Source organism: Macrotis lagotis, chromosome 3 (genome assembly GCF_037893015.1).
Source record: "Macrotis lagotis isolate mMagLag1 chromosome 3, bilby.v1.9.chrom.fasta, whole genome shotgun sequence".
Lineage (NCBI taxonomy): Eukaryota > Metazoa > Chordata > Mammalia > Peramelemorphia > Peramelidae > Macrotis > Macrotis lagotis.
The window spans coordinates 45086034-45094788 of NC_133660.1; the positions used below are offsets into that span (position 1 = coordinate 45086034).

Consider the following 8755-nt stretch of genomic DNA (forward strand, 5'->3'; position numbering starts at 1 on the left):
AATGTTTTTCTTTACATTAATAAAATATACTTGTTTACAAGTAAACAAAATACCCCTCCCCCCATGAATATAGATAGACTTGCTTGGGCAAAAAAGTAAAGGGGGGAGAAAAAAAATTAAAATTAAAAAAATAATAGTAATAATTGTAGGTATGGCCATGTGGTGCAATGGATGAAGCACGAGCACCCGAGTCCATATCCAGCCTTGTAAACTCAATAATCACCCAGCCATGTGACATGCAAGCAACCCCATCCCCACTGCCCTGCAAAAAACCAAAAAGAAGAAAAAAAAAGACCCAAAATAAAATAAAATAGTAATAATAGTAGGGGTGGCTGGGTGGCAGACAGAGCATTGGCCCTTGAGCCAGGAGCACCTGGGTCCGAATCCGGCCCCAGACAATGATCATCCTGCTATGTGGCCCCAGGCAGGCCACCCAGCCCCACTTGCCCTGCACCCTCCCCCAAATAATAATAACAAAAAATGTGTTTCAGTCTTTGTTCCAACACCATCAACTCTGTTGTGAGTGGATCACCTTCTTTATGATAAGTCCATCACAAAAATTACTTCCATATTTTTCCAACGTTGCCATTGCTGATCGCAACTCCCTCCTTTCTTATTTCTCCACTACCACGTACTATATTTTCTCTCTCCTTTCACTCTGACTCTGCTGTAGGGTTGCTGAGTGGCGCAGCAGACAGATCCCTGGTCCTGGGGCCAAGAAGCCCTGAGCCCCCATACCACCTCTTAGGCCCAGAATCCACCTGGCCCTATGGTCCTGGGCAGGCCATCCAATCCCAGCCCCTTGCAAGAAGTAAAAAAAGAAAATGTGTTATATCTGAAAAAATATGGAATGCTTCACAAATTTGCGTGTCATCCTTGCGCAGGGGCCATGCTTCAACATAGTGAATACTATAACTATAATAAAACAAATTAATAACAAATAATTAAAACCAGAGGCTTTTAGAAATTTTAACATAATTCCTATTCAAAGCACTGAAAAGCATAAGCTCTGAAAATCCTAATAATAGATGAATCTTTTACTAATATGGTAAATAGCATTTATCTACTTTCAAGAGCAACATAATACATAAATGGATTAAAGTTAGAGGACTTTCCAATAAGATCTGGATTAAAACCAGAATGCCCATTATTGCCATTCCTATTTGCTAGATGATAGAAATGCTAGCTAGAATAAGAAGTTGAAGGAGGAGGAGGAGGAGAGGAGCACAAAGAATAGTAGGCAAAGAGAAGATAAAATTTTCACTTTTAGCAGATGATATGTTGATGTACCATATTTCCCCATGTATAAGACCTACAAAATTAATTATATCATTCTCCTCTTGACAAAGATGAGAAATTTAAGAGATACATTTTTGGACATGACTAGGTGGGAAAATCTGTTTTTGCTAGTTGTAGATATTTATTGTGTGATTTAAAAAAAAATTATTCAAGGCAGAGACAAGATGACAAGATTTATGTGGAGACAGGATTTCCCAGAAGTTCTCCTCCAAAATTAAATTAAATTAAAATTAAAATTATGACCCTAACCAAATTCTAGAGTGGCAAAAAGGCACAGAAAGACTGCATGGAACAATTCCCTGACCCAAGACAAGATCCATGGGAAGAGTCTGTTCTACTAGGGTTGGAATGGGCTGCACTGTGCCAGAGTGAATGAGCTCCAGCCTTCCAGGAACAGCCCACCTGGTACCTGAGTCCATGGGGTGCCTGATTCTGTGGTAGCAGGAGCGGTTTTCAGACCTCTCAGCCCAGGGATTGTCAAGGACAACTTGGAAGGTCAGTGGGAAAACTCTGCCAGAGTGGGTGTAGAAGCCTCAGTACAGGCCTCAGCACAACCCCACCCTGGAATGCAGGAACTGGCCTGCAGAGCTACCCAGCAGAGAGCCACTGTGCAACTGCTTCCAGAGCATTCAGTCCATGGATGGTAAGGGGGTTGGGGGAAATAGCAGAGGTCTCTCTACTATCCTAGGGATAGGATTCTGTTGCTTTGTCCATACTCAGATCCAGGTCACAGTCTGGGGCCCCTACACTGCCATAGCAGAGCAGGGACCCTCCTTATAGCTTCAGGATTAGAAGACCAGAGCACATGCCAGGAAAGCAGTCAGAGTCTCTCATAAAATCTTGAAAGAATTGAGTTCCTAGAGCGGTGTCCCCAAAACACTCAAAAGTTTTGGAAGTATGTTAAAACCAGCTCACAGGCTGGGGAAATGATTAAACTACAGAACAAAAAGAGTGTCACTGTAGATAATTACTTTGATCCCATGAAGGAAGATGACACACTCAGAAGATGACAAATTCAAAACTCCTGTATACAAAGTCTCCTAGAAAAATAGGAATTGATCTCAGGATACAGAAGGGCTCAAAAAAAAAAAAGATTTTTGAGAATCAAATAAGGAGGATAGAAGAAAAGTTGGGAAGAGAAATGAGAGTGATGAAAGAAAATCATGAAAACCAAGCTAGAAGTTTGTTGAAGGAGACACAAAAAATGGAAGAAAATAACATATTAAAAACCTGTTCAGGTCAAATGGAAAAAAAAGCAGTTCAAAAGGTCAATGAAGAAAAGAATACCTTAAAAAGCAGAATTGTCCAATTCAAAAAGGAGATAAGAAAGCTCTTTGAAAAAAACAACTCCCTCAAATGAAGAATAGAACTAAGGGAAGTTGATGACTTTGTGAGAAGTCAAGAAACAATAAAACAAAACCAAAAGAATGAAAACCTAGAAGAAAAGGGCAAATATCTCATTAAAAAAACTACTGACCTGGAAAACAGATACAGGAGAGATTAATTTAAAAATTGTTGGGCTACCTGAAAGTCATGAGCAGGAAAAGAACCTAGACTTCATTTTTAAAGAAATTCTCCAGGAAAATTTCCATGATATCTTAGAGGGAGAAGGTAAATAGAAATTGAAGGAATACACCAATCACTTTCTAAAAGAGATCTTCCCCTCAAAACTTCCAGGAATATTATAGGCAAATTTCAGAACTCCCAAGTCAAAAAGAAAATATGACAAGCACTGAGAAAGAAGCAATTCAAATATTGTGGTGCTACAGTCAGAATTACATAGGATTTAGCAATGTTAACATTAAAGACTCGTGGGGCTTGGAATATGATATTCCAGAAGGCAAAAAAGAGCTTGGTTTACAACATAGATTCAACCACTCAGAAAAACTGGACAGTCTCTTTTTGGGGAAAAGATGGACATTGAGTGAAATAGGGGAACTTTCAAACTTTTCCAGTTGAAATGATTAGAATTGTACAGAAAGTTTAATCTCCAAGTATAGGACTCAGGAGAATCATAGAGAGGATGGACGGGAGAGGCAAATTATCAGGGATTTAATGATATTGAACTATTTGTATTCCTGTATGGGAAGATGGCACCTGATAACTCATATGAGACTTCTCATGTATTAGAGCAGTTAGAAGTAGCAAAAATAGACAAGGCACAAGAGAAAGCTGAATATGAAGGTATATTATACAGATGGTGTCAATGGGTGAAAAAGGAATGTACTGGGGGCAAGGCGGAAGAGAAGTAGAATGGGTTAAGATATTTCACATAAAAGAGTCAAGGAAAAGCTTTTGCAGTGGAGTGGAAGGGGGGGGAGATGAGGGAGAATGAGTAGTTTTCATTTTCAGAAATGGCTCAGAGAGGAAACAATATTCATATTCAATAGGGTATAGAAATCTAGAGGAAAAAGGAAAGGGATGGGAGAAAAGGTACAGGGGAAGAGGAGTGTACCTTTTTGTTGCAAGGTAATGGGGTTTAGTTGCTGACCCAGGGTAACACAGCTGGGTGGTTGTTGGGCATCTAGAGTCAGATCTGGGCTTGGGTTTTCCTACTTCAGGGCTGGTGCTCTGTCTGCTGTGCCACCTGGCTGTCCCACAACACACTTTTGAGGAGGGACAAAGTAAAAGGAGAGAGAGAGAGAGAATAGAATAAATGGGAATGGGGAGGAATAGAATGGAGGGAAATACAGTTAGCAATAGCAACTGTGGGAAAAAATAATGAAGCAACTTCTCTGATGGACTTATGATAAAGAATGTGATCTATCTCAGAGACAGAGCTGATGGTATCTGAATAGACTGAACTACTTTTTTTTCTTTTCTTCACTTTATTTTTCATGAGTTTTCTTTGTCTTTGTTGGGGGGGAGAAGGGGGGATTAGATTTAATTTTACAAAAAAGACTATTGTAGTAATGTGAAAACGGATAATTTTTTTAAATGAAGGTTGAAACCTCCCTCTACATATAATTGGAAAAAATTAAATACTATATTAAAAATTTTTTAAATTATTCAATGAGAAATAGATTAAAAATCCTTGCTAGTTGAAAAATTAAAACCAACAATAAAAAGATAATCATTGGCTTTTGGGGATATAATAATCTTATTCCTTATAGCAATGGCCATCAAATCATCTCTTATTCTGATTGAGTTTCTTTGGTACTTGAACTTTTTTTTCCCTGTAGATGTCAATATCTTTTTCTTAAACTTGAAAGCTTTTAGTGCTCCTGGAATTTTCATTTTAGGATTTCTTATAGAAGATGAATAGTAGAAACTTGGTATTTTCACTGTTCTATTTGGTTCTAATAGGTTTAGATCAGTTTTCATTTATGATTTTTTTTAGGTTTTTGCAAGGCAAATGGGGTTAAGTGACTTGCCCAAGGCCACACAGCTAGGTAATTATTCAGTGTCTGAGGCTGGATTTGAACTCAGGTACTCCTGGCTCCAGGGTGCTCTATCCACTGTACCACCTAGCTGCCCCCCCATTTATGATTTCTTGAAATATCATATTCCCAATTTTTATCATTGTTGTTGTCTTTCTCCCTGCCTGCCCCCCATTTGTTTTTTTCTTAGATTAGCTCACCTTGATTTTTTTTCTAGGCCCTATTTTTTTTTTTTTTAGATTTTCACAAGGCAAATGGGGTTAAGTAGCTTGCCCAAGGCCACACAGCTAGGTAATTATTAAGTGTGTGAGACCGGATTTGAACCCAGGTACTCCTGACTCCAAGGCCGGTGCTTTATCCACTATGCCACCTAGCCGCCCCAAGCCCTATATTTTCTTCAGTGTTTTTCATCTTTTGATTTTCTTCTAAGATTTTTTTATTTTCTCATTTATTTAATCATTGATTTCTGTTTGGACCATTCTAATTTTCAGGAAATCTATTACTTAGAGAAGATTTTGTAACTGCTTTTTAATGCTCTATTTTAAAAAAATAATTTAACAATAATTTTAAAAAAAAGTTAGTTCCAAATTTTCTCTTCCCTATAATTCTTTGAAAAGGCAAGCAACATATCCATGTAAAAGCTATTTCTATGTCAGGATTGCACTGCCTTTTCCCCAAGTCCAGTTAGTGAGGCAGATTATGGTGATTTTTGAGGCATTCAGATATTTGCCAAATCACAGGGACCCAACTCCATATGGGTGGGCCTTTTTAATAGCTTTTTGATAGCCAGGACACCTTTGTCAAGGGAGGTAGGGGTCAAATAGATCTTGGCGATAGCTTTTCTGACTTTTAAGGAAAACAAATCTTTCTTCTGGGAAAAAGAACACCAGTGGTTCCCTATTACTTCCAAGATCAAATTTAGATTTTCTTTTTGCTTGACTTTTAAAGTATTTCTTAACTAGATTGTTTCCTACTCATTTGGCTTTCTTTGTTTTCCCTCAAGTATTTTACAATTTCTACAATCCAGTGACACTGGTTTATACTTCTTTGTATGACAGTCCATCTCTTGATATACTTTCAATACCCATCCCTTTTGTCTGGAATTTTCTCCTTGCTGCTGCCTCCTGGCTTTCTTCAAGTCTCAGCTTAAATCTTTCCTTTTTCAGGCAGTCTTTTCTAGTTCTTCTTAGTTCTAATATCTTCCCTCTGAGATTATCTTCAGGTTCTCTCATATGAATCTTGTTTTTATGTTGTCTCCTCATTAGTCTACCAATTCCTTGAAGGGAGAATGTTTTCACCTTCTTTTGTAACCCCAGGGTTTAGCATATAAATTAATTACTTAATAATTTGTGATGACTTATATGACTAGACCACCCAGGTGAGGAAATCTCCCTTAACTGACAAACTCAACTTAGCCTTTTCTTTTTCTTTTTTTATGAGGAGAAAGGGATAGAGGAAAAGTCAATTCCACCTCTGCAGCTGGCAGTATGTTACTAGCTTTTTTCCCTATCCAACAAACAATACTCACTCCCACTCATTGGTCATTGTTTCTTCATTTTGTTTCTATTCAAACAAAAGAAAATCCAGATGCTTCTAAATCTTTACCTGATGTGATTGATGCAGGCTTAAGTAGTGATTAGAAAACAGATTTGTATTTCTGTAGAATAATGAGTTCAGCATGAGTGAGACTTGAAGGGAAGAAGAGCAGACAATGATACCATTTGGAAGTCCCAAATGCACTGATAAAATTAAAGTCTATAAGCAGGGAGAGAATCTACACACACACACACACACACACACACACACACACACACACACACACACACACACACACTTGAGATAAACCTTTGAGGCAAAAGTCACTCAGCACAGAAAAGGGGATGTCAATTATTCATCACAATTGAGAATCCCATCTGGTACCTGCATGGGCCCAGGACTGGGGTTCTTTGGTGGAAAAGACTTCTGTGCTCCATCAGCTTTGATGGGTGCAAACCATAGCCCCCCCCCCCCCCCCCGTATTTTCTTACAGTTGGATCCCAACCTTCTCTCTTGCTCTATTATCCTTTTAAAATCCTTCTTAAGAACTATTGTACCTCAGAGATCCTTACAACACGGTAGCCTTAGAAAATGACTGAATCTTTGTTTTAAAAAAAGTAAAATTCCAATGGTAGAGGTGGGGCTGGGAATAGCAGCTAGAGCATTTCCTAAACAAATAAGTAAGAAATTATATGTTATCAGGAAGACTCGGATTCATCTTTTGAATCTGATTCATACTAGTTCTTAGCAAATCATATAACTTCTCTTTACTAGGGACAACTCTTTAAATGTATAGTGTAATTGCTGTTCTTTATTGGCAGGGTTACCCCTGAGTTCTTTTCATGAATGAAATCAAGATCAGGACAAAAATGGCTACAGATTTTGTTTTCTACAGTTCTCCACATACATACATATATACATACACACACATACACATACATATATACACACACACACACACACACACACACATATATATATATATATATATACATAATGTAACACACACATATGAATACAGCATTAGGAAATACTGAATTCATCTGCATCTTCCCAGAATTTTGTATTTCATATATATCATATGACTTTCCTCTTGCTTTGTCAATATTCTACTATTTTCCTTCATATAGTTGTGCTCTGGCTAGAAAATTTCCCTTTTTTTTTCTAATGTCCTCTCCTTAACTGACTTAATACTAGAGGCACACTCATTTCCCTCTTTCATTCTATGAGGAATCGAGAGGCACTCACGTATATCTCCAAATCAGAAGATAGTTAATTCCTGATCATAGGGTTTGTATGTGGAATTGAAATTTAAAGATAGCCTCCACCTCCCATATAGCTTAATAGTTTTTAGAATCATCTACCATGTTTTTTAAAAATCACAGCTGTTAAGTAGAAAATTACCTTATTTTCCTTTATTTTTTTCTGGAGCCAAAATAGCACTAGACCAAAATCAAATGATCTGGATTGATTTTAATACAGTCTCCACTATGAATTGTCCTTGTCATCCTCTCATTTCGGCTTCTCCACCTGCAAAATAGCAGACAAATTCTTAAAACTTTCAAAACTTTTATAGACTGCTTCCTTAAGAAAGCATTATCAGATAGGTAGTATAGTAAAGTCACTCTCTTCATTATCACCACCATCAGCATTACTATCTTCATTATTACCAGTCCAAACCTATGATTTCTTCCATGTGGGGAACATGGCCCAGTGGAAGAAATGGTAGCTCTGGGTTCAAAACCCATCTTGGACTTGTGTGACTCTGGGAAAAGTACTTAACCTCTTCATGTCTGTTTCCCCATAGACTGGCTGGTCTTTGAGACATCTTGCTGTTTTTTTTATAGATTTATGACCCTAAGACCCTCTACTAATGCAGATAAGCAACTGTTCTGCAGCTATTGAGAAGTTAAAGGACTTGTCCAGAGACACACAACTGCTCTGTGTATCAATCAGTAAACTGAGACAGAGAAGAAATGTTAAGTTCATTTCAAAATTGCTGTTTTCCAAGTTCACTTCCTATGAAGTGACATGAATACATACAATAACCATTTCATATAGTTGTTTTGAGGAAAGTGCATAAACATGGTATCATCTCCATCAGTGGGAGGCAAGTGCGTCTCTCCATTCCTGGATCTGCTCCTCTGTAGCAAGTATGTACAATCTGCCAATTGGAAAGTAAATTCTAAAGAAAAAAGGCATGGTCTTAGAAAATGAAAGCAATAAAGTCATGCAAAGACAGGGGAGAGATCTTACACCAAGGTGGTAGGAGTTTCTGAGAACTCCATCAGGGATGATTATTGCTTCAATAATGTCTTCCCCTCCAAAGCCTTAAGCAAAGTTAATCCAATTAATTCATTAGCTTAGTAAGGTAATGGCTCCAATTAGTCACCTCATCAGAATGTAGGTTTCAGTCTGTTCCCCAGTGCCAGGTACTCAAGGAGCATTTATTAAAACATCCAGGAGATTCAACACCTATATCTCATTATGTGTGTGAATTTTCAGAGAATAAAAAGTTTTTTTTTCTTTTTTTTTGCAAG

General features: G+C 37.7%; 1 pseudogene; it reads right to left on the reverse strand.

Annotated features, from left to right (window-relative positions):
- Window positions 1-839: 839 nt before the first annotated feature.
- LOC141519739 (U6 spliceosomal RNA) lies at window positions 840-935 on the reverse strand (annotated as a pseudogene).
- Between the last annotated feature and the right edge of the window lie 7820 nt (window positions 936-8755).